Raw genomic sequence first — 23776 nt, forward strand, 5'->3', positions numbered from 1 at the left:
ATTGGTTTTAGAATGTGTTTATCTGCTTTTTATTTTTAGTAAAAAAAAAAAATCACAGACCGAGACGGATGCAGAGATTTTTGTAATTTGTTCAAAATGCAAGAACATATTTGGTAAATTAAAGAAAATGCTGTAGTTTTAGTGAGATGGTTATTCTTTGACCCGCCCCCTACAAACTGTGTATAAGGCCGATTTCACACGGGTAAAAAAATCACATGATTTTCCTTTCTGTTGCATCACATCACACGAAGACACGGTTTTCATGCGATCATGGACCATCCTCCATGGACATTCCCTGGCTTCTGCACATGTGTCCACCAGCACAATGTTGGACACGTGCAGAAGCCGGACCAGGGAAATCTGCTTTCTCTCAGCTACTAAAGGTGGAGCGGTCCCTGATCATGTGTATGCCATTATCCAATGGTATTAAAAGGTAGTGAACTACCTTATTCAGATCGCCACCTACTTCGTATAATGTCCAAGTAATTTACAAAAAGTCCCTGGGAACGCTCACTTTCCTGCAGTTCCAGGAGCAGCTTATTGAGTGCCTTCTGTTGAGATCCCTGCCCCTCAGCAAGCTTATGAGCCTGAGGAGGTGTAAAGGCTCATAGAGTGCCACTTTTTACACCCCATTCCTGACCTCGAGGTCAAGAAATACCCCCTCAAAAAAGTGTCAAGTTTGCAGCAGGGGGAAAATTGTTTTATCGCCCCATCTGCCCATCCCAACCAGGCCTCCATAATACTTTTATCTAAAATTTAAGGAATGCCGGGGGGGGGGGGTAGTTTTTTTTAGGGGGTCAAATTTTTTTTGCTTTTTTTATGCACCAGTGAGCAATGGGGCCTGGAATTTATTCATTTGTGCCCTGAAAGCCAGTGGTTTTCCCCTCTATTATAGGCCTAGAAATGTGTCTTGCAAGCAGATTGGGGTACTAGTGCTATAAAATTTGTGGGGCGTCTCCCAAGTTTTCTCTGCTTGAAACAAAGAAAAGTGTCATGAAAGTAACATATTTGTGAAGAAAAATGAAATTGTATTCATTTTTCACCCGCTTTATAAAATGGGGTCATTTGTGGTGGCTGTTATATTGTTTTGGCAGCTTGAAGGCTCTACAACTGTGCAATGGGGCTTGTAACGTATTCCCTCCGTTACAGTTCTAGTCATAAGTCCTGTAAGCAGATTGGGGCTACAATGGGTATGAATCTGAACACAGGACAAACAGCATTATCCATTTTGGGGTGCTAGTCTTCATTCATATGTGTGCTGTACAAAAACATCTTTTTTTAAATGACACAATTGCCAAAAAAATGAAAATGATAATTTTTTCCTTCTGCTTTACTTAGATGCATTCAAAAACTGTGATGTCAAAATACGCAATACACTACTAGATTAATTCATTAACCCATGGCCTATTTTGGACTTAAGGACGCAACGATTTTTGTTAGATTTTCATCTCCATTTTTCAACAGCCATAACGTTTTTATTTTCCCGTCGCCGCGGCCGTATAAGGGCTTGTTTTTTGTGTGGCGAACTGTAGTTTTTATTGGTGCCATTTTGGGTACGTAGACTATATTGTAAAACTTTTATTATTTTTTTTATGATCATAGGGAGAGAAAACGCATCCATTCTGCCATAATTTTTTTTTTGAAGCGTTAATTATGCAACATAAATGACACACTACATTTTTTCTGGGGGTCGGTACGGTTACAATGATATCAAAATTCATTTTTTTTTTTTTTTAGGTTTTTCCACTTTTCTGCAATAAAAACTTTTTTTTGGAAATCTTTTTTTTTCTGAATCGCTGCATTCAAAGTCCTATAACTTTTTTATTTTTCTATGTACAGAGCTATGTGAGGCCTTTTTTTTTAGATGAGCTGTAATTTTTATTGGTAGCATTTTGGGGTACATACGTTTTTTAAATCACTTTTAGTGCATTTTTTGGGAGTCAAAATGCTATTACCTCAGTTTTTTAGCGTTTTTTAAAACACTTTTTGCAGTGCAGGATAAAAGGCATGTTCAATTTATTGTACGGGTCTTTACGGACACGACAATACCAAATGTGTGGGATTTTTTTATGCTAATATGAGAAAAAGCATAAAGGGTTTTTTTAACATTTTTTTTTTTACATTTTTATTTTTTGTACATTATTTTGATTTTTTTTACACCATCTGTGTCCCTCTGAGGTACTTACACTGTAGCACCGATGATCGATACAATAAGGCATTGCAGGACTTCTCTCCTACAATGCCTTATCGCTTATACAGGGATCACAGGTTTTGGCAATACAGGACGTGGGTATTTGGCGTCCTGTTGCCATAGAAACCAGCTGGGCTCTCTGCGATAACATCGCGAGAGCCAGCTGAAGTCACTATCAGTGATAGCCAGCTCCCACTGCCGGATAGTGTGAGATCTGTCATGATCTCGCCCTATCCCTATGACATAAGGGTACGTCATTTTGCGGGAAGTACCCCGCTGTGATGATGTGCCCTTAAGTAATGGGTAGGGAAGTGGTTAAAAGGTCTAGTGGGGTTATTTTTGGGGGTTCTCTATTGTTTTGACATCTAAAGGGCCCTACAAGTGTGGAATGGGGCCTTAAACACCTTCAAGCAAAATTTCTGTTCTGAAAACCACCGGCTGCTCCTTTCAGTTTGGGCCCTGTTGTGCATACAGACATAAGATTAGAGCCACATTCGGTATGTTTATGACCTCAAGGCATAGAGAAGTATCCATTTTGGGGTGTAAATCCTCATTTTCATCTGCACTACAGAAACAAAACCTGTCTTTAAAATTACATATTTGGGGGGCGGAGCCTGGACACCTAGCGTAATGGCCGCTTGAGAGAAGCGCTCCTTCAACCAGGCACCCTCTGAGACCCATAGCAGCGGCTAACCGATGGAACTATGGGCAAACTCACCAAAGAAAGAAGCACGGACCACCAGGGAACTCCCCGACCAGCAAAAGGGCAAGTAGATATGCAGCGCTTCTTCAGAGAATGGAGCGCTCGGTCCCCGCGCCCCCCCCCCTCCAAGATGGCGCCGGCACGAGAGCTTGTTCCCGCTCTTGATAAGGGGGATGAAGACGAGACACTCTCAGAGGGGGAGGATGGAGTGAATGTCTCCAGAGGCTTTATGAAAGAGCTGATCTCGCAAGCCCTGCACCCCATTAGCTCTGATTTGGCTGAGATCAAAGAGGAGTTCAGGCAGCTGGGACACAGGGTGGAAGACCTGGAAACTATATCTGGCGCCATTACCCTCCACAGCTCCACCAACTGGAGAACCCGGGAAGATGGCTCGTAGCGGGCAATTCTAAATCCCCAAAGGGGAAAAAGAAAAAGCCACGAGAAGATCCGTGAGGACAAGAGATTTTGGGGTTTGTTTATGCTGTGGTTGGATCCCACCTATCCCATACCTGGACCCCTGGGGGACCCCCACTCCACCTTTGGTTCCCGGGATCTAGAGGGACCCGTTTTCTAACCCAGACCAGCAACCCTGCAGTTGTGAGATGTGGAGGAATTGAGGGTATATTGATGCCAGGCCCAGAATGAGCCTCTGGAGGCGAACTGAATTGAACTCTCTCCTCCTTCCCACCTCAAGATCTTTCTCAGCCAATTGCATTCTGTTTGTGCGTTAATTTTCGGGTTATGCTTTGGCTAATGTTCCGTTTAAGGTTTGCTGCCATAGTAGCACATAACTGGGGCTTTTTGCCCAGTATCTCTCCTCCCTTAAGGGTCAGGGGGGTGCCTGTCTGTCCCAGCCGCAATAATTACTCTGATCTCTCAGTAGGGTCTGTGACTCTACGAGACCTCAGCAGTCCGCCCACCAAGTAGGACCAAGGGCACGGGGTTACTCAGACTCCCCCTTGGCCCACCTATTGTTCACATTTTACCAGCGGAGATTCTCTGCTGATTTGTTGCTGTTATTCTACTGCTACTTATACTTGTGTACTTTGTTCTCTCTCCCTCCCTTCCTATCCTACCCTCTACCCTCTTCCTCCTCCCTCACACTCCTACCCCTTCCCTGCATCCCCAGGAGCTCTTTGAGGTTGTCCGTGGTTGAGCACCTCGATCACCACTTACAGCTATACTGTAACGTTCTCACTCATTTACTTTCTCTACCGTAGTGCAGGAGCGCCGTCATGGGTGAACTCCGTCTCACATCCTTCAACGTCAGGGGTCTTAATTCGCCATCCAAAAAACATAACCTCGCGCTTCTCCTTAAAAGGTATGATACCAAAATTAATTTTCTCCAGGAAACGCACTTTAAGGGAAACAAACACTTTTCCTTACCAGGGAAACACTTCCCCAAGGCCTTCCATAGTACTCACCCCTCATCGGCCTCGAAAGGAGTTTCTATCCTCTTTCATAAAACAATTAACTTCGTAGAGGCGACAAGGGCAGAGTCCTTTACATTAGAGGATCAATAAATAATGTCAAAATGACCCTTGCAAACATTTACGCCCCCAATGTGGACCAGATCCCCTGGCTACTAAAACAACTAGAGATCCTGAAACACTTCAAGGTTGGCCAGACAATTATAGCAGGCGACTTCAACGTCACCTTCAATCCAACCCTAGACTCCTCCTCCGGCCGCTCCCAAATTTCACAGACCAAGCTGAGAAAGCTCGGTAGGAATCTACAGGAAATGGGGCTAGCAGACACCTGGCATTCTCTACACCCCTCTACAAGAGATTATTCATACTTCTCCTCGGTGCACTCTACGTTCCAGAGACTGGATTACGTCTTGGTCTCCTCTGACCTCCTCACATCTTTAATCCGGGTGGACATTGACACAATAACAATCTCGGATCATGCCCCAGTACACGCGACCCTGCGGGCTTCACGGCCGCCCTCCCGGGAGTGGAGATGGTCACTCAATGCATCCCTCTTGGACTCAATAGAAGAGAGGGAACAATTAACCAAATCACTAGAGGAATACTTCCTCCTCAACTCCTCTGACGAAATGGAGACCCCAATCGTCTGGGAAGCCCATAAGGCCTATATGCGTGGATTACTGATTGCCTTAGGCACACGCATTAAAAAACGCATACAAAAAGAAATCAACGAGAAATTATCGCGGATAGCAAAAATGGAGCTAACAGCGAAACTCTCCCAAACAAAACAGAATCTTAACAACTTGACGGCCCTGAGGGGGGACCTGAGACTCTCCTTGGTATCCAGATTTAATAAAAAACAACTGCATTTGAAACATAAGGTGTATGCTCAAGGTAATAGAGGGAGCTAGTTTATGACCGCTCTAATTAAAAAAGCTAAGGCAAAAAAATCAGATCAGCTCAATAAAATCCCCCTGAGGTAAAACTATGACCTCCTCTACGGACATAGCAAAAGAATTCCAGAGCTACTACTCGGACCTGTATAACCTGAAAGGCTACCCTACGCCTAACGTACCTGATAATCCCTTCGCTCCGATAGACGATTTCTTACGCCACCTCAACATCCCTAAATTAAACTCTTCTGAGTCATCTACTTTGACTTCTCAAGTCACTCAATCAGAGGTCGAGAAATTGATAGCTTCTTGCCCCCCTAATAAAAGCCCAGGTCCAGATGATCTAGGTTGACAGACCTGTTTAACAAACTATTGGGGGGGGGGGGGGGTATCCCTGCCGAGGCAGTTCCAGGAGGCCCACATCACCCTGATCCATAAAGACAATAAGGACCCAGAATTGTGCGGAAGCTACCGCCCAATATCTCTAATTAATCTAGACATGAAACTCTGGGCTAAGCTCCTAGCCAAAAGATTAGAGCCCTTCATGCCCTTCTTGGTCAATGGGGAACAGACGGGCTTCGTTAGGGGAAGGGAGGGGAGAGACAACTGCATCAGATTGCTCCATGCTGGAGCCCCTGCTGCTAAAGGTCAGACAGGACCCTGCGATCTGGGGTCTGCCTCTCGGTGGTCAATCGCTCTCTACAGCGGCATTCGCAGAGGACATTGTCTTTTTAATAACTGATCTGCAAAAGAGTCTGCCCAGACTCACGGAGCTGCTCGAGGAGTTTGGCTCGGTCTCCAACTTTAAAATTAAAGTCGACAGTATTGGATATCTCCATTCCTGCGAACCAGTGCAAATTATTGAGAGCCAACTCTGCCTTCGCATGGTCGACCTCCTCATTGGACTACCTAGGCATAAAACTAACCAAACACGCTGAAGACCTCTATAGCGCAAACTTCACTCCCCTGTTGGGTCAGGTCAAACACATTCTCAAATCCTACGACGCACCATTTGTCTCATGGTTTGGTAGAAAAAATATTATTAAATCATACATCCTACCTATTATTTTATATAAGATTAGAATGCTTCCCATCCACCTCCCAGCTAACTTTTTCAAGACACTACGCTCAGCCTTCTCAGGCTTCGTGTGGAGGCAGAGGAGGCCAAGATTAGCGTACAGCCTGATGATCAAGATGAGCTCAGAGGGTGGTATCGACCTCCCTAACGTGTATGATTTCTACCGTGCGTCACAACTTCGTTATTGGCTAGATTTAACCCAAGCACGTAGTGACATACTTCTTGCTATGCTAGTTGAAGGTTACAATGGCAACTCGCTGGCCGAGGACCTATGGCTTCCTTTGGGGAACCGCTATAAAGCTAAGACCTTTAATCCGCTACTCAGGGGCCCAGGTGGAGTCTGGGACGAGCTTAGAGCAGACCTTACTCTGGCTCCCTCCCCCATCCTTCCATTGCGCATTATTCCCAAAACACCAGATCTTCCTCTGGACCTGAGCACTGCCTCGATATGGAGGAGGTTCAAATCGTTCACTTTGTCCAATTTGCAATCTCTCGCCCACCTACCGCCAGCTACTATCTTACATACATTACTGCCATTGGAGAAATTCTCCTTCTTACATCAAGCACAAGTGATAGGGGTATTTAAGGAATTCCTCCAAACACACAAATCCACTCGACCACGAACTCCGTTTGAGAAGGCCCTGGTTGAAAATAAGCCCTCCCTCAGGAAAATTGCCTTCCTGCGCAAAAATGTCATATCCCCCTCCCTTCCCTATAAGCCAGCTTTCCTTACCTCTTGTAAGAAGGAGTTGGGTATCTCGCTCTCGACAAGTGAGACTAGCTTGATTTTAAGTACCTCCTTTGGACTATCCCCATGTATACTCGCTCAGGAGTCGCATTACAAATTACTGGTCAGATGGTACCGGACCCCCCAATGGCTACATGATCACAATCTCGCCCCCCAGGGAACCTGCTGGAGATGCAAGAGCGACAAAGGGTCATACCTACACCTTTGGTGGACATGTCCGATATTGGTCCACATTTTGGAAAGAGGTGGAGAAAATTATCCAAATACTCTCACCGAATTTGTCCATCTCACCGGACTTGGTCCTCCTCTGGAGACCGTCCAATCACTTCCACCCACTGGGAAACAAGCTGATAGCCTTTCTATTAGATGTGGCCAAATCTTTAATCCCACGCCTTTGGCTATAAAGCACAGCCCTAACACTAGGACAGTGGAAGGAGAGAGTAGACAACCTCTACAACTTGGAAGAATTATACAGCTGGTCCAAAAACACCCACGACAAGTTCAGCCAAATTTGGACTCCCTGGAATAAAATGAGGCTCTTGGCAGTATGGGACAAGTGAGACGGGGTTCACCACCAGAGGGTTCCTCTCCTCTCTACCCTAATATCCCCAACCCCCCTTTCCCCCCTGCCCCCCCCTCCATGACCCCCCTCCCCCTTTATCTGTGTCTGCTTACCTAAGTTTATAGTTTTCTTTTTCTTCTTCTTTGGTCGTGCTTTTAGGATAACTCATATTTGAAGAGATTGGATCTCTCATTCAGCATCACGAATATTATTGTTTTCCAGTGGTAGATCTCTAATGTCTTTGCTAACCTGAGAGGCGTGTACGCGACATAGTATATAACCTGTTTATTACCTTTGGTCCTCTCTCGGTCGTTGGAAACCGAGTGCCAGTCAATGCCTTTGTATCCCTGTATATTGTTGAAAAATACCAATAAAAACTTGATTTGAAAAAAAATAAATAAAATTACATTTTTGCAAATATATGAAATAATATTTTTTTTCTCCTGTAAATTGCATCGCCTCCTGAAAAAAAAACTGTGGGAAAAAATGCTCATGACACCCTTCAGTGAATACATTAAAGGGTATATTTGTATATTTTTTTACATGGGGTCATTTATGGGGGACGGGGGGAGGGATATTGTTCTGATAACTATAGACCTTTGCAATCTTGGCTTGATGTAGGAAAATGTTTCTCAGGACTTCAATAATTAATGTTAAATTTGTACGTTGTCTAAATGGTTAAAAAACCTAAGGTTTTCAAATGTGTGTCCAGAATAAAGTAAACAGATGGAAATATATATCTCATCAAAAATTTGTGCAGTATGTTTGTACATATTTGACATATTGCATTTGAAAATGTGAAAAAATAAATAAAAAAAAAATTCCCTACATTGGCGCTCTTAAAATAAATACACAATCCCAGCTTTTGTATTATGTGCCAACAATGGGCAATGATAATATATATTCATATGCCAAAGCATGCTGAGGTTAAGATGTATGCTGCAATTGTATGATAACTGACATAGGGAGAGAATATTGGAAATAATAAGCTAACTAAAATTAGATACTTGATAGCTTGAATAAATCAAAGAAAGCAATTGAAAACCAGTTGTTGATTAATTCCTGCTGGTTTCAGGGTTTCCAAACGGTATATCCATGCTGCCTCTTTATATTTGACATATTGCAGTTGAAAATGTGAAAAAATAAAAACATTTTTTAAATTTCCCAACATTGGCGCTCTTAAAAAAAATACACAAATTCTATCAGTCTATTTTTACCACCTAAATGAAGTACGGTATGTGGCAAAAAAAACAATGTTATTCACTGATTATCCTAAAACATAACTTTTTCTGATAAAATAAGCCTAAGGAGGTCAAGAGATATACGACAAACAACACATAAAACAGTGTGGAGGGCAAACCAATCTATATGGGAAAAAACTGTCCTGTCTCCTCTCACTGATATCAGGGTGTATTGTCACTCCACTGAAACCAATAGTGTCATTAATGACTCCAGATAATTAATTGAGCTGGAGACACTGACATACATGACGTGGGTAGGGGCAATCTAAACTCAGATCACCCTCAATAGAGCAGGGATCTGCATTCCAACATTGATCCCTGCAGTAATTCGGATTAAAGGCTTAAAAGTATTATAAAGTAGCTAGCTAAAGATAAATGGAGCGTTACTCCAAAAATGTTACTCAACACATCTCTCTATCCAGTAAGGGCTAGGTCATCAGGAGTAAGATGTTTAACTCAGGATATCAATACCCAAAGAAAAAATATATTCATATACCTGTTGTGAATAAACAGACAGATTGGTGTAATTACGGAGACCAAATAGCCACAAACAAAAGGCCAAAGGTCTGAGTGATAATAGTCTAACAATCAGTTCTGAAAGTCCTACTATAGCCAGCTAAAGGGGCAAGCAGCCGTTAATATTTGATATTTGCTGTACTGCTCTATCTACAGCGCTTGCCTCCTTCAATCAGAGACAAAAGTGCTAAGATGGCTAAGTTAGGTCAGAGAGGTAGGATAGATAAAACAAAAATAGGTACAAGCTAAATATTCATTTACCCAATATTAGAATCATAGAGGAAAACTAATCAGGTGGAATGGAAATAAAAGGAATACCAAGATGAATGGGTAAAGAGATAGGGGGACTCTATCCAGTAGAATAATAAGAGACGTAGGGAGATAACCCCAGCCACCAATAGGCACAAAAGTGATTAAGAGCGACCCATCTGAAAGACACTGCTGACAAGAATAATGTTATGTAAAGTGATCACATAGCCAATTATAAAAGATTTTTTGAATTACAGTTGAAGAATTCTCTGTTTTTATACATTAATCCTGTCGATGCACTACCCTGTTTCCCCGAAAATGAGACAGTGTCTTATATTAAAGGGGTTGTCCCGTGAAAGCAAGTGGGGTTATACACTTCTGTATGGCCATATTAATGCACTTTGTAATATACATCGTGCATTAAATATGAGCCATACAGAAGTTATACACTTACCCCTCTGGTGCTGGCGGCCCCGTCTCCATGGCGACGACTGAAGCCTTCTTCTCTGGTCACCGCAACAGTCGGCGCTTGCACAGATAAGAATCCTCTGCTGGCTGTGTCCGGGCTCGCGAGCGGCGTCCAGGCTCCTCCCTCTTCTCCGCGTCATCGTAGCTCCGCCTCCGTCACGTGGTGTCAATCAGCCAATGAGGTGGCTGTAATCGGCAGTGGAATGCAAGACTGGAGAAGAACATCCATGGTGCACCATTGGAGAAGACCCGCGGTGCACCGTGGGAGAAGACCAGCGGCGCCATCTTTGAAAGAAGGAAAGCAGAAGCTGCAGAACGGGGATCCAGGTAAGCAATTTTTTTTTTTTTAAATAACAAAGGGATGCTTTTTAACTCTGCACAATGTGGGGATATGTTTTAAAAAAAAAAAATTGATTTCGCCGCAGGACAACCCCTTTAACTTTTGTTCAAAATGGTTTAACTTTTTTACATGTATAGCTGCCTGGACACTATTTAAATTTACTTTTTAAATTAACTGTTAGCAGGGCTTTGGAGTAGGGTTTTTATTTCAAGCATCCTCAAAAAGCCTGAAAAATCATTTTGCATCCTCAAAAATTCTGGAAAATCATACTGTCTTATTTTCAGGGAAACAGGGGAGTAAACAAATCACTTTTCTAATTAAAGGGGCAAGTCTTACATTCAATACACCAAAAAGTACCTTTAGATTTGTCTGTGTTAAATCAGGTATCTGAACATCTCAGGTTCCAGATGACTATGAACCAGGCAGTCCTTTAAGTTCCTGCCACATCTATATGTAATAGCTAGGGTGGAGCTTAGTACTTTTTCTAGATTTGTATCTTTTCTCAAAATATCCCAATAGTGTGAAAAAAATTGAGTGAATCTTGGGGGCGGGGCCTAACTTTGGAGGAGTGCAGACATGTGGGACCTGAGCATCGGGATCCCGGTAACATACCCAGGCTTCTAAAATCCTTCTTCACTCCATTACACCTCCCCCTGTCCCCTCCATTGCCTTCCCTTACCTGAGGAGCCTCTCCTGTTGGTATGAAGTCCTCCTCTGGTGGCAGCAGAGTGCGAGGCCTGCTGGGGCCTATTGGGTCTGGCGGGCCACCGGCCCGGGTTGCCGCGCTCAGCCGACTCTGCAGAGGATCAGTGCCTAGTTCCATCAGTGGTCAGCTGTTCCAGGGCGTGTGTCGGCTCCCCTTCCTGCTCGCCAGTGCTGTGCATGTGCCAGCTCCCATTCCTGCTCACCGGGGCCGGGCTGAAGATCACCATGGAGGTTCTCATGTCTATCTCTGCTCAAGTTTTGGCACATTGCCTTCCCCAACCTCAGGAGCTTCTCCTTGCAGTCTGAAGTCCCCCTCCGGGGGCTAAAGATCACCGCGGAGGCGGCCAGCTGTTCCAGTGTATGTGCCAGTTCCCCTTCCTGCTCGCCGGTGCCGACCTGAAGATCACTCCGGAGGTTCTCATGTCCATCTCTGCTCCAGTTCTGTCACTAAATACAAAAAAAACTTTAAAATTAATTCTTGGTTTTGAAGTAATACTTACACCAGAGCTGCTTCTGCTAAACATAAACCCCCAGAGGGTACCCAAAAAGAGAAAGCCATTACTCCCATTCCTCCTATACGCAGCAAATACACTAATCCCTAGGCATTGGAAAGACACAGCCCACCCTAGCATCCATGAATGGAGAGTCAGAAAAATATTTCAAAACTTGAAGCAAGTGGATTTCTTACAGAAACAAATAACCCCCTCTTCATGCATTAGCCAACCGATACACTCATCCATTACTCCAGTTTTCTTGTATAACTCCCAATCTGGTTCTTAAAGCAAAGTTACTCAAAAAAGTTCCTGCTTTCCCTTTTGTATTCCCTCTCTCTCCCATTATATCCCTTCCACATCTTCTCTTTTCCTTCTCATTATTTTCAAGATTTGTATTACATTTGTCATTTTCAACGGCATGGTATGAATAGTTTTGGTGCTTTGTAACTTCTGCATTACCCCCCCCCCCCCTCCTCTTTTCCTTTCTGTCCCTAAGTTAAATTAATAAATAAAGTATTTAAATAATATTGAGTGAATCTTGGATGCTTCCACATCATAAGCGCCAATAATTCTGACATGTTCCTGACTGTTCCATTTTTCTCTTGGGACCAATGACTGAACTCTACTTTGTCTACTAGCAAATTCATGGGCCTGTTTGATGATTTTCAAGAGGATAGCCTCGTTGTAGTAACATTTGACTCATTTTCTTAGATTCTGAGAAAAAGTCCCCATCATTAGAGCAATTTCTACAGAAACAATGTCAGAATTACTTGGATAGGCAAAACCTTTACGGAGTTATTCTATGTTAAAGTGACAAGTCAGAGTTACAAAATTTGGTCTGGTCACTAAGGAGTTAAAATAAAATAAACATTTGGAAAACTTGTTCAAAAACAACAAAGAGTACCTGATATTTATCTCACTGCCTAATGAAGGAACACCCATCGTTAATTAGTAATGAATAGAGATGAGCGAGCATACTCGCTAAGGCAAACTACTCGAGCGAGTAGTGCCTTATGTGAGCACCTGCCCGCTCGTCTCTAAAGATTCGGGTGCTGGCAGGGGGGGGGGGGGGAGAGATCTCTCTCTCACTCACTCTCTCCCCCCAGCTCACCGCCGCAACTCACCACTCTCCCCCGCCGGCACCCGAATCTTTAGAGACGAGCTGGCAGGTGCTCCCATAAGGCACTACTCGCTCGAGTAGTTTGTCTTAGCGAGTGTGCTCACTCATCTCTAGTAATGAAACATCAACTCCCGTTTCATATTCAGACCTTCTGGAAATATAGTTCCAAAAGGCGTTCTCATCTAACAGGCGCCGGTTCGGGCATGGTCGCGCCTCGCAGACAGTATCTGGGCATAGATCAGCACCAAGCTCTGAATGCGGATTTTGGTGTGGATTTTTATTGTGAAATTCACTTGCATTGCGGCATTATTGCAACACACAGATGTGAAAATCCGCAGTAAGACTCTCGTCCGCTGTGGGTTTTTTCCACTGTAAGTCAATGGCGCGTGTTAAACTCCATTCATTTACATTTTACTGTAAGTTACTGTGGAGGTTCAGCATGAAATCCTCAGCAGTAATTTAGATGTTTGTGTTTTATGTTTCATGGATATTTATTGGAACGTTTGGCACATAAGGTGGCAATACTTTGCTTCAATAACCCCATGCAGGGGGATACAAAGCCACATAGATATAATTACCTGCATGAAAGTACAAAAAGATACAACATAACAACCACAGACACATGTTACTGTTCTATAAAGTTAGAGAGTAGCCGGACATCAGTACTTCCTGGGCACACGACTGCACAAGAGACACGTTCAACCGCTGAATAAGTGAATGCTCATTCATCGACTGGCCGGTTGCAGCGTCACACAGACCAATGACCAAGCTAACATGGTGTAACACGCCAGATCTAATGAGGTGGGCAGCAATGATGGTGGTCACGGTGGTTCCGCTGCTTTTCCTCACTAGTGGCAGGCGATGGACAGTTAGAAAATACTAATATTTTAGTTTTTGGCCTTTTGGGCTACCCGTAAACTCGGATTGGGTGAGATGGTAATTTACAGAGTATGTTAGGCTGATAGGAGACAATGTCCATCTAATTTGGCCTTTTCCACCCCCTCACCCCTTGTTGATCCAGAGGAAGGCAAAAAACCCTAATGAGGCAGAAGCCAATTTAGCCCATTTGGGGGGGAAAATTCCTTCCCAGCTCCATAATGGCAGTTAGTATAATTCCTGGATCAATGTTTGAAAGTTCCTACCTGACTCCAAGACCCGGATCAAAAACCCGCTGGTTATTTAATGTATATGTCCTTTAATATCATAGCGCTCTAAAAAGAAGTCTAGTGAGGGGCACGCTGCTGAGGAGCTCCGCTAACCTGCTGTCCCCACTCCATTAGACCAACATCTACAGCCTGCCTATGGGTGCCTGCCAGTGAAGAAGCAGGGAGTGAGGCTGCAGTCCGTGATGCTATCGGCAGTGAAGCGGGGTGCAAATATCAGCTTAGTAAATCTGCGTACTCCCAGATTACTACCATAAGCTACTGGACTATCACAGTTATTTCATCGGCATTCCATCCCGAGGGTCCCGGTTGGAGTACTGGCGCCACCCATGACAAAACAGAACATACTACGGCACGCTCCTTGGGCTGCTGCATGGTTCCCGAGCAGAGCATCCTTAGCGCCACTGTGGGGAGGGACCACAGAGCCACCTGTGACAACCCTTCTGCAAACCTCTTAATCTCCCTCACTTTGGCGCGCTCAGCTCGGCCATTGCAGGATCCTGAATTTTGGCATCCTATGAACATGATCGTTCCTTCTGTGCCTTATATTTACAAAAGTCTAACTTTTAGAGATGAGCGAGCACCAAAATGCTCGGGTGCTCGTTACTCGGGACGAACTTTTCGCGATGCTCGAGGGTTCGTTTCGAGTAACGAACCCCATTGAAGTCAATGGGCGACCCGAGCATTTTTGTATTTCGCCGATGCTCGCTAAGGTTTCCTTGTGTGAAAATCTTGGCAATTCAAGAAAGTGATGGGAACGACACAGCAACGGATAGGGCAGGTGAGGGGCTACATGTTGGGCTGCATCTCAATTTCCCAGGTCCCACTATTAAGCCACAATAGCGGCAAGAGTGGGCCCCCCCCCCTCCCAAAAACTTTTACTTCTGAAAAGCCCTCATTAGCATGGCATACCTTAGCTAAGCACCACACTACCTCCAACAAAGCACAATCACTGCCTGCATGACACTCCACTGCCACTTCTCCTGGCTTACATGCTGCCCAACCGCCCCCCCTCCCCCCCCCCCACAGCGCACACCAAAGTGTCCCTGCACAGCCTTCAGCTGCCCTAATGCCACACCACCCTCATGTCTATTTAGAAGTGCGTCTGCCATGAGGAGGAACCGCAGGCACACACTGCATAGGTTGGCACGGCTAGGCAGCGACCCTCTTTAAAAGGGGCGGGGCGATAGCCCACAATGCTGTACAGAAGCAATGAGAAATAGAATACTGTGCCACCGCCATCAGGAGCTGCACACGTGGGCATAGCAATGGGGAACCTATGTGCCACACACTATTCATTCTGTCAAGGTGTCTCTGCATGCCCCAGTCAGACCGGGCTTTTTAATTCATAGACACAGGCAGGTACAACTCCCTATTGTGAAGTCCCTGTCGACCGACAGCATGGGTGGCTCCCTGGAACCCACCGGCGGTACATAGAAATATCCCATTGCATTGCCCAACACAGCTGAGGTAGTAATGTCGTGCTTAATGCAGGTGGGCTTCGGCCCACACTGCATGCCCCAGTCAGACTGGGGTTCTTTACAAGTGGAAACAGATGCATTTACAATTCCCTGTGGACCCACAGCATGGGTGGGTGCCAGGAAGCCACCGGCGGTACATAGAAATATCCCATTGCATTGCCCAACACAGCTGAGGTAGTAATGTCGTGCTTAATGCAGGTGGGCTTCGGCCCACACTGCATGCCCCAGTCTGACTGGGGTTCTTTACAAGTGGAAACAGATGCATTTACAATTCCCTGTGGACCCACAGCATGGGTGGGTGCCAGGAAGCCACCGGCGGTACATAAATAAATCCCATTGCATTGCCCAACACAGCTGAGGTAGTAATGTCGTGCTTAATGCAGGTGGGCTTCGGCCCACACTGCATGCCCCAGTCAGACTGGGGTTCTTTACAAGTGGACACATGTAGGTTAAACTCCGTGTGCACCTACAGCATGGGTGGCTCCCTGGAACCCACCGGCGATACACAAAAATATCCCATTGCATTGCCCAACACAGCTGAGGTAGTAATGTCGTGCTTAATGCAGGTGGGCTTCAGCCCACACTGCATGCCCCAGTCAGACTGGGGTTCTTTACAAGTGGAAACAGATGCATTTATAATTCCCTGTGGACCCACAGCATGGGTGGGTGCCAGGAAGCCACCGGCGGTACATAGAAATATCCCATTGCATTGCCCAACACAGCTGAGGTAGTAATGTCGTGCTTAATGCAGGTAGGCTTTGGCCCACACTGCATGCCCCAGTCAGACTGGTAATATGTACCTTAACAGTAACCTCATTGGTGGTAATGTGGTGGTGACTGCGGACCTAGTAGCGCGGTTTTATTTTGTTGGTTTTCGGAATGTGGCCAGGATTAAGTGGGCTGTGGTGGGGGATGTTTTGGAGGCACTATGTGTCCTCTCCACGTGTCCGTGGTTATATGCACCTTAACAGTAACAGCGTTGGTGGGAAATGGCCTCGCCGCCATCATGTCTTTGGAAAGCCTCTGTTTCCACACCCCAGAGACATACCATTAGCAGCGGTATAGGCAGAGCCCAGAATTAGTAACATTTCAGCCGTAGCATTAGCGACAGGCCCCACTAACATATCACTAGCAGCATTATAGGGGGAGCACAGTCTTAGTTCCATTTCAGTAATAGTAGCAGCCTACACAGGCCCCAGTAACAATTCCGAAGCAGCAGTATAGTGGGAGCGCAGTCTTAGTTCCATTTCAGTAGCCTTAGTATAGCCAAGGCCCAAGTTACATTTATGTAGCTAAAGTGTAGGCCAACCCCACACACACTTCTGTACCATGAGTGCAGGCGAAGAACATACAAATTGCTATGATTACACTGTAGATGAGGGCCCCAAAACATTGGTGCACCAACAGTACTAATGTACCTCAGTAAAAATTGGCCATGCCCAACCAAGATGGCAGGTGAAACCCATTAATCGCTTTGGTTAATGTGGCTTAAGTGGTAACTAGGCCTGGAGGCAGCCCAGTTTAACTAAAAATTGGTTCAAGTTAAAGTTTCAACGCTTTTAAGAGCATTGAAACACATAAACATTGTTTAGAAAAATTAGATGAGTGAGCCTTGTGGCCCTAAGAAAAATTGCCCGTTCAGCGTGATTACGTGAGGTTTCAGGAGGAGGAGCAGGAGGAGGAGGAGGAATATTAGACACAGATTGATGAAGCAGAAATGTCCCCGTTTTGGATGGTGAGAGAGAACGTAGCTTCCATCCGCGGGTGCAGCCTACGTATTGCTTACGTATCGCTGCTGTCCGCTGGTGGAGAAGAGAAGTCTGGGGAAATACAGGCTTTGTTCATCTTGATGAGTGTTAGCCTGTCGGCATTGTCGGTTGACAGGCGGGTACGCTTATCTGTGATGATTCCCCCAGCCGCACTAAACACCCTTTCCGACAAGACGCTAGCCGCAGGACAAGAAAGCACCTCCAGGGCATACAGCGCTAGTTCAGGCCACGTGTCCAGCTTCGACACCCAGTAGTTGTAGGTGGCAGAGGCGTCACGGAGGACGGTCGTGCGATCGGCTACGTACTCCCTCACCATCCGTTTACAGTGCTCCCGCCGACTCAGCCTTGACTGGAGAGCGGTGACACAGTCCTGGTGGGGAGCCATAAAGCTGTCAAGGCCCTTAAAGACTGTTGCACTGCCTGGGCCGTACATGCTGCTCGATCTCCGCACCTCCCCTGCTACCTGGCGCTCGGAACTGCGCCTTCTGCCACTAGCGCTGTCGGATGGGAATTTTACCATCAGCTTGTCCGCCAGGGTCCTGTGGTATAGCAAAACTCTCGAACCCCTTTCCTCTTCGGGAATGAGAGTGGGAAGGTTCTCCTTATAGCGTGGGTCGAGCAGTGTGTACACCCAGTAATCCGTAGTGGCCAGAATGCGTGTAACGCGAGGGTCACGAGAAAGGCATCCTAACATGAAGTCAGCCATGTGTGCCAGGGTACCTGTACGCAACACATGGCTGTCCGCACTAGGAAGATCACTTTCAGGATCCTCCTCCTCCTCCTCCTCAGGCCATACACGCTGAAATGATGACAGGCAAGCAGCATGGGTACCGTCAGCAGTGGGCCAAGCTGTCTCTTCCCCCTCCTCCTCATCCTCCTCATGCTCCTCCTCCTCCTCCTGAACGCGCTGAGATATAGACAGAAGGGTGCTCTGACTATCCAGCGACATACTGTCTTCCCCCGGCTCTGTTTCCGAGCGCAAAGCGGCTGCCTTTATGGTTTGCAGGGAACTTCTCAAGATGCATAGCAGAGGAATGGTGACGCTAATGATTGCAGCATCGCCGCTCACCACCTGGGTAGACTGCTCAAAGTTTCGAAGGACCTGGCAGATGTCTGCCAACCAGGCCCACTCTTCTGAAAAGAATTGAGGAGGCTGACTCCCACTGCGCCGCCCATGTTGGAGTTGGTATTCCACTATAGCTCTACGCTGCTCATAGAGCCTAGCCAACATGTGGAGCGTAGAGTTCCACCGTGTGGGCACGTCGCACAGCAGTCGGTGCACTGGCAGATTAAAGCGATGTTGCAGGGTGCACAGGGTGGCAGCGTCCGTGTGGGACTTGCGGAAATGTGCGCAGAGCCGGCGCACCTTTACGAGCAGGTCTGACAAGCGTGGGTAGCTTTTCAGAAAGCGCTGAACCACCAAATTAAAGACGTGGGCCAGGCATGGCACGTGCGTGAGGCTGCCGAGCTGCAGAGCCACCACCAGGTTACGCCCGTTGTCACACACGACCATGCCCGGTTGGAGGCTCAGCGGCGCAAGCCAGCGGTCGGTCTGCTCTGTCAGACCCTGCAGCAGTTCGTGGGCCGTGTGCCTCTTATCTCCTAAGCTAAGTAGTTTCAGCACGGCCTGCTGACGCTTGCCCACCGCTGTGCTGCCACGCCACGCGACACCGACTGCTGGCGACGTCCTGCTGCTGCTGACACATCTAGATTGCGAGACAGAGGTTGAGGAGGAGGAGGGTGCTTTAGTGGAAGAAGCATACACCGCCGCAGATACCAGCACCGAGCTGGGGCCCGCAATTCTGGGGGTGGGTAGGACGTGAGCGGTCCCAGGCTCTGACTCTGTCCCAGCCTCCACTAAATTCACCCAATGTGCCGTCAGGGAGATGTAGTGGCCCTGCCCGCCTGTGCTTGTCCACGTGTCCGTAGTTAAGTGGACCTTGCCACTAACCGCATTGGTGAGGGCGCGTACAATGTTGCGGGAGACGTGGTCGTGCAGGGCTGGGACGGCACATCGGGAAAAGTAGTGGCGACAGGGAACTGAGTAGCGCGGGGCCGCCGCCGCCATCATAGCTTTGAAAGCCTCCGTTTCCACAACCCTATATGGCAGCATCTCAAGGCTGATAAATTTGGCTATGTGGACGGTTAACGATTGAGCGTGCGGGTGCGTGGCGGCGTACTTGCGCTTGCGCTCCAACACTTGCGCTATTGACGGCTGGACTGTGCGGTGCGAGACATTGGTGGATGGGGCCGAGGACAGCGGAGGTGAGGGTGTGGGTGTAGGCCATGAGACGGTAGTGCCTGTGTCCTGAGAGGGGGTTGGATCTCAGTGGCAGGTTGGAGCACAGGGGGAGAGGCAGCGGTGCAAACCGGAGGCGGTGAACGGCCTTCGTCCCACCTTGTGGGGTGCTTGGCCATCATATGTCTGCGCATGCTGGTGGTGGTGAGGCTGTTGGTGGTGGCTCCCCGGCTGATCTTGGCGCGACAAAGCTTGCACACCACTGTTCGTCGGTCGTCAGGCGTCTCTGTGAAAAACTGCCAGACCTTAGAGCACCTCGGCCTCTGCAGGGTGGCATGGCGCGAGGGTGCGCTTTGGGAAACAGTTGGTGGATTATTCGGCCTGGCCCTGCCTCTACCCCTGGCCACCGCACTGCCTCTTGCAACCTGCCCTGCTGCTGCCCGTGCCTCCCCCTCTGAAGACCTGTCCTGTGTAGGCGTTGCACACCAGGTGGGGTCAGTCACCTCATCGTCCTGCTGCTCTTCCTCCTAATCCTCTGTGCGCTCCTCCCTCAGACTTACTGCCCTTACTACTACCTCACTGCAAGACAACTGTGTCTCATCGTCATCGTCCTCCTCACCCACAGAAAGTTCTTGAGACAGTTGGCGGAAGTCCCCAGCCTCATCCCCCGGACCCCGGGAACTTTCCAATGGTTGTGCATCAGTGACGATAAACTCCTCTGGTGGGAGAGGAACCACTGCTGCCCAATCTGAGCAGGGGCCCGAGAACAGTTTCTGGGAGTGTTCCCGCTCCTGAGCATGTGTCATTGTAGTGGAGTGAGGAGGCTGGGAGGAAGGAGGAGCAGCAGACAGAGGATTCGGATTTGCAGCAGTGGACGGCGCAGAACTGTGGCTGGACGATATGTTGCTCGAAGCACTTTCTGCCATCCAGGACAGGACCTGCTCACACTGCTCATTTTCTAATAAAGGTCTCCCGCGTGGACCCATTAATTGGGCGATGAATGTGGGGACGCCAGAAACGTGCCTCTCTCCTAATCGCGCAGCAGTCGGCTGCGACACACCTGGATCAGGAGCTAGGCCTGTGCCCACACCCTCACTTGGCCCTCCGCGTCCTCGGCCGCGTCCACGTCCTCTAGGCCTACCCCTACCCCTCAGCATGCTGTATTACCAGTGATTTGATTTCACAGGCAGGAAAGAAATTGGCGCAAGCCTGCAGGCCAAATATAATTTTTTTTACTTTTTTTAAAAAGGAAAGGCCCACTGCCTCTAGTGAATGAATAATAAGTTTAATAACTGTGCTGCGGCCCTGCAAAAGTGTCACAGAACTTTACTGTTGCAGAGTTATTAACTGTGGCAGAGCAGGTATTTCCCAGGCAGGAAAGAAATTGGCGCAAGGCTGCACTCAACCGTAGCTGGTTGCGTCTGATTTTTTTACGTTCTCCACGCAGCACACACGTACCCAGAGCCCTGACGGCTGTCAGAGGCAGGGCAAATATACTTTTTTCCCTTTTGTTTAAAAGGAAAGGCCCACTGTGCCTATTCAATGATTAATATAACTGTGTTGCGGCCCTGCAAAAGTGTCACAGAACTTTACTGTTGCAGAGTTATTAACTGTGGCAGAGCAGGTATTTCCCAGGCAGGAAAGAAATTGGCGCAAGGCTGCACTCAACCGTAGCTGGTTGCGTCTGATTTTTTTACATTCTCCACGCAGCACACACGTACCCAGAGCCCTGACGGCTGTCAGAGGCAGGGCAAATACACTTTTTTCCCTTTTGTTTAAAAGGAAAGGCCCACTGTGCCTATTCAATGACTAATATAACTGTGTTGCGGCCCTGCAAAAGTGTCACAGAACTTTACTGTTGCAGAGTTATTAACTGTGGCAGAGCAGGTATTTCCCACGCAGGAAAGAAATTGGCGCAAGGCTGCACTCAACCGTAGCTGGTTGCGTCTGATTTTTTTACGTTCTCCACGCAGCACACACGTACCCAGAGCCCTGACGGCTGTCAGAGGCAGGGCAAATACACTTTTTTCCCTTTTGTTTAAAAGGAAAGGCCCACTGTGCCTATTCAATGACTAATATAACTGTGTTGCGGCCCTGCAAAAGTGTCACAGAACTTTACTGTTGCAGAGTTATTAACTGTGGCAGAGCAGGTATTTCCCAGGCAGGAAAGAAATTGGCGCAAGGCTGCACTCAACCGTAGCTGGTTGCGTCTGATTTTTTTACGTTCTCCACGCAGCACACACGTACCCAGAGCCCTTAGGACTGACAGAGGCACGGCAAATATACTTTTTTCCCTTTTGTTTAAAAGGAAAGGCCCACTGTGCCTATTCAATGACTAATATAACTGTGTTGCGGCCCTGCAAAAGTGTCACAGAACTTTACTGTTGCAGAGTTATTAACTGTGGCAGAGCAGGTATTTCCCAGGCAGGAAAGAAATTGGCGCAAGGCTGCACTCAACCGTAGCTGGTTGCGTCTGATTTTTTTACGTTCTCCACGCAGCACACACGTACCCAGAGCCCTTAGGACTGTCAGAGGCAGGGCAAATATACTTTTTTCCCTTTTGTTTAAAAGGAAAGGCCCACTGTGCCTATTCAATTACTAATATAACTGTGTTGCGGCCCTGCAAAAGTGTCACAGAACTTTACTGTTGCAGAGTTATTAACTGTGGCAGAGCAGGTATTTCCCAGGCAGGAAAGAAATTGGCGCAAGGCTGCACTCAACCGTAGCTAGTTGTGTCTGATTTTTTTACGTTCTCCACGCAGCACACACGTACCCAGAGCCCTTAGGACTGTCAGAGGCAGGGCAAATATACTTTTTTCCCTTTTGTTTAAAAGGAAAGGTCCACTGTGCCTATTCAATGACTAATAACTGTGTTGTGGCCCTGCCTACACAATTCTGTGCCTGTAGTATCAATGCAGGGTGCAATGCTCTGCACCGCCGATTTTGAAAAAAAAAAAAAAAAGCAACACAGCTAACAGCAGCCTGCACAGTACTCCACACAGTTAAATGTGGCCCTAGAAAGGACCGTTGAGGTTCTTGAAGGCTACACTCACTCCTAACACTCTCCCTGCCTAAGCACCACTTCTGTCCCTAATGCCGGGTGCAATGCTCTGCACTGCCGATTTTGAGAAAAAAAAAATAATTCTCCACTGCTAACAGCAGCCTGCACACACGTAGATGTGGCCCTAAGAAGGACCGTTGGGGTTCTTGAAGCCTACACTCACTACAAACACTCTCCCTACAGCAACTCCAATAGAACAGCACTTTCCCTCAGCTAACTCACACGGCATCTGAGGCGAGCCGCGGGAGGGGCCGACTTTTATACTCGGGTGACATCTGATCGCCCCAGCCACTCACAGCAGGGGGGTGGTATAGGGCTTGAACGTCACAGGGGGAAGTTGTAATGCCTTCCCTGTCTTTCAATTGGCCAGAAAAGCGCGCTAACGTCTCAGAGAGGAAACTGAAAGTAACCCGAACATCGCGTGGTACTCATTACGAGTAACGAGCATCCCGAACACGCTAATATTCGCCCGAGCATCAAGCTCGGACGAGTACGTTCGCTCATCTCTACTAACTTTATTTCAAAATGTCGGTTGTTGGAGACAATCCCGCTGGCAACCCTCCAATCATTGAGGACTCTTCAGTAGTTGATGCGCCAGTTGTTGCCACTGCACCAGTCACTGTAGTGCCTGCTAATGCAACCCCCGTAAATACCAGCACCTCTAGCTTTCCGTTGTTAGCCATGCCATATTGTCTAGGAGCGCCATGGCTACCCAAGTATAGCGGCAAACGCCATACCCTCAGAGAGTTTAGTGGGAAGATGGGAGCAGTATTCCGTTTATATCTATTAGCAATGGAACAAAAAATAGAAATCCTCATAGGTCAGTCAGAAGGTCGCACTGACAGAGAAGTCAAAACATGGCCACACGAACACAGAAAGACCGTAGAGGACATTTTTGACAGACTGCAAACTATTTTTTAAAATTTATTTTTATTAAAGTATGTTGCAAACAAATCTGCGATGTACAATGAATATCTATGCAGATGAGTCAAGTGTGGAACAAAAATGATGAAACATTGTGATAGAGACACGCAGGTCTCATATAGGAAGCAATCCATTACAATTCACAACCTAATTAGCACTTGTCAAATTAGTGATCTTAAACTTAACTATAAACAATAATCTATAACTCAAGAAAGAGGTTGGGGGTGGGGGAAGGAGTTCATCATCTAGGCTGGTTTTGAAGAGTTTCTAGTCTGGGACTTTATTATTTATTAGTAATGCTTGTGTTTCTAAAGACCGTTTGAGAGGCCTCAAGTATCTAGGGGGCTATGTTATAGTGTGAGGAAGAATGGGTGGTTCTGATGGTGTTCTGTGGCCATCTG

General features: G+C 47.0%; 1 protein-coding gene across 1 annotated transcript in view; it reads right to left on the reverse strand.

Moving 5' to 3' along the window:
- LOC136613053 (NACHT, LRR and PYD domains-containing protein 1b allele 2-like) overlaps positions 1-23776 on the reverse strand; it is a 517886-nt gene that overhangs the window by 430036 nt on the left and 64074 nt on the right. Inside the window, exon 2 of the mRNA XM_066593875.1 lies at positions 11099-11571. The gene's annotated coding sequence lies outside the window, so the exon portion shown is untranslated. The remainder of the gene's footprint in view (positions 1-11098; positions 11572-23776) is intronic.

The sequence above is a fragment of the Eleutherodactylus coqui genome, chromosome 2 (assembly GCF_035609145.1).
Source record: "Eleutherodactylus coqui strain aEleCoq1 chromosome 2, aEleCoq1.hap1, whole genome shotgun sequence".
In the NCBI taxonomy this organism is placed as follows: domain Eukaryota; kingdom Metazoa; phylum Chordata; class Amphibia; order Anura; family Eleutherodactylidae; genus Eleutherodactylus; species Eleutherodactylus coqui.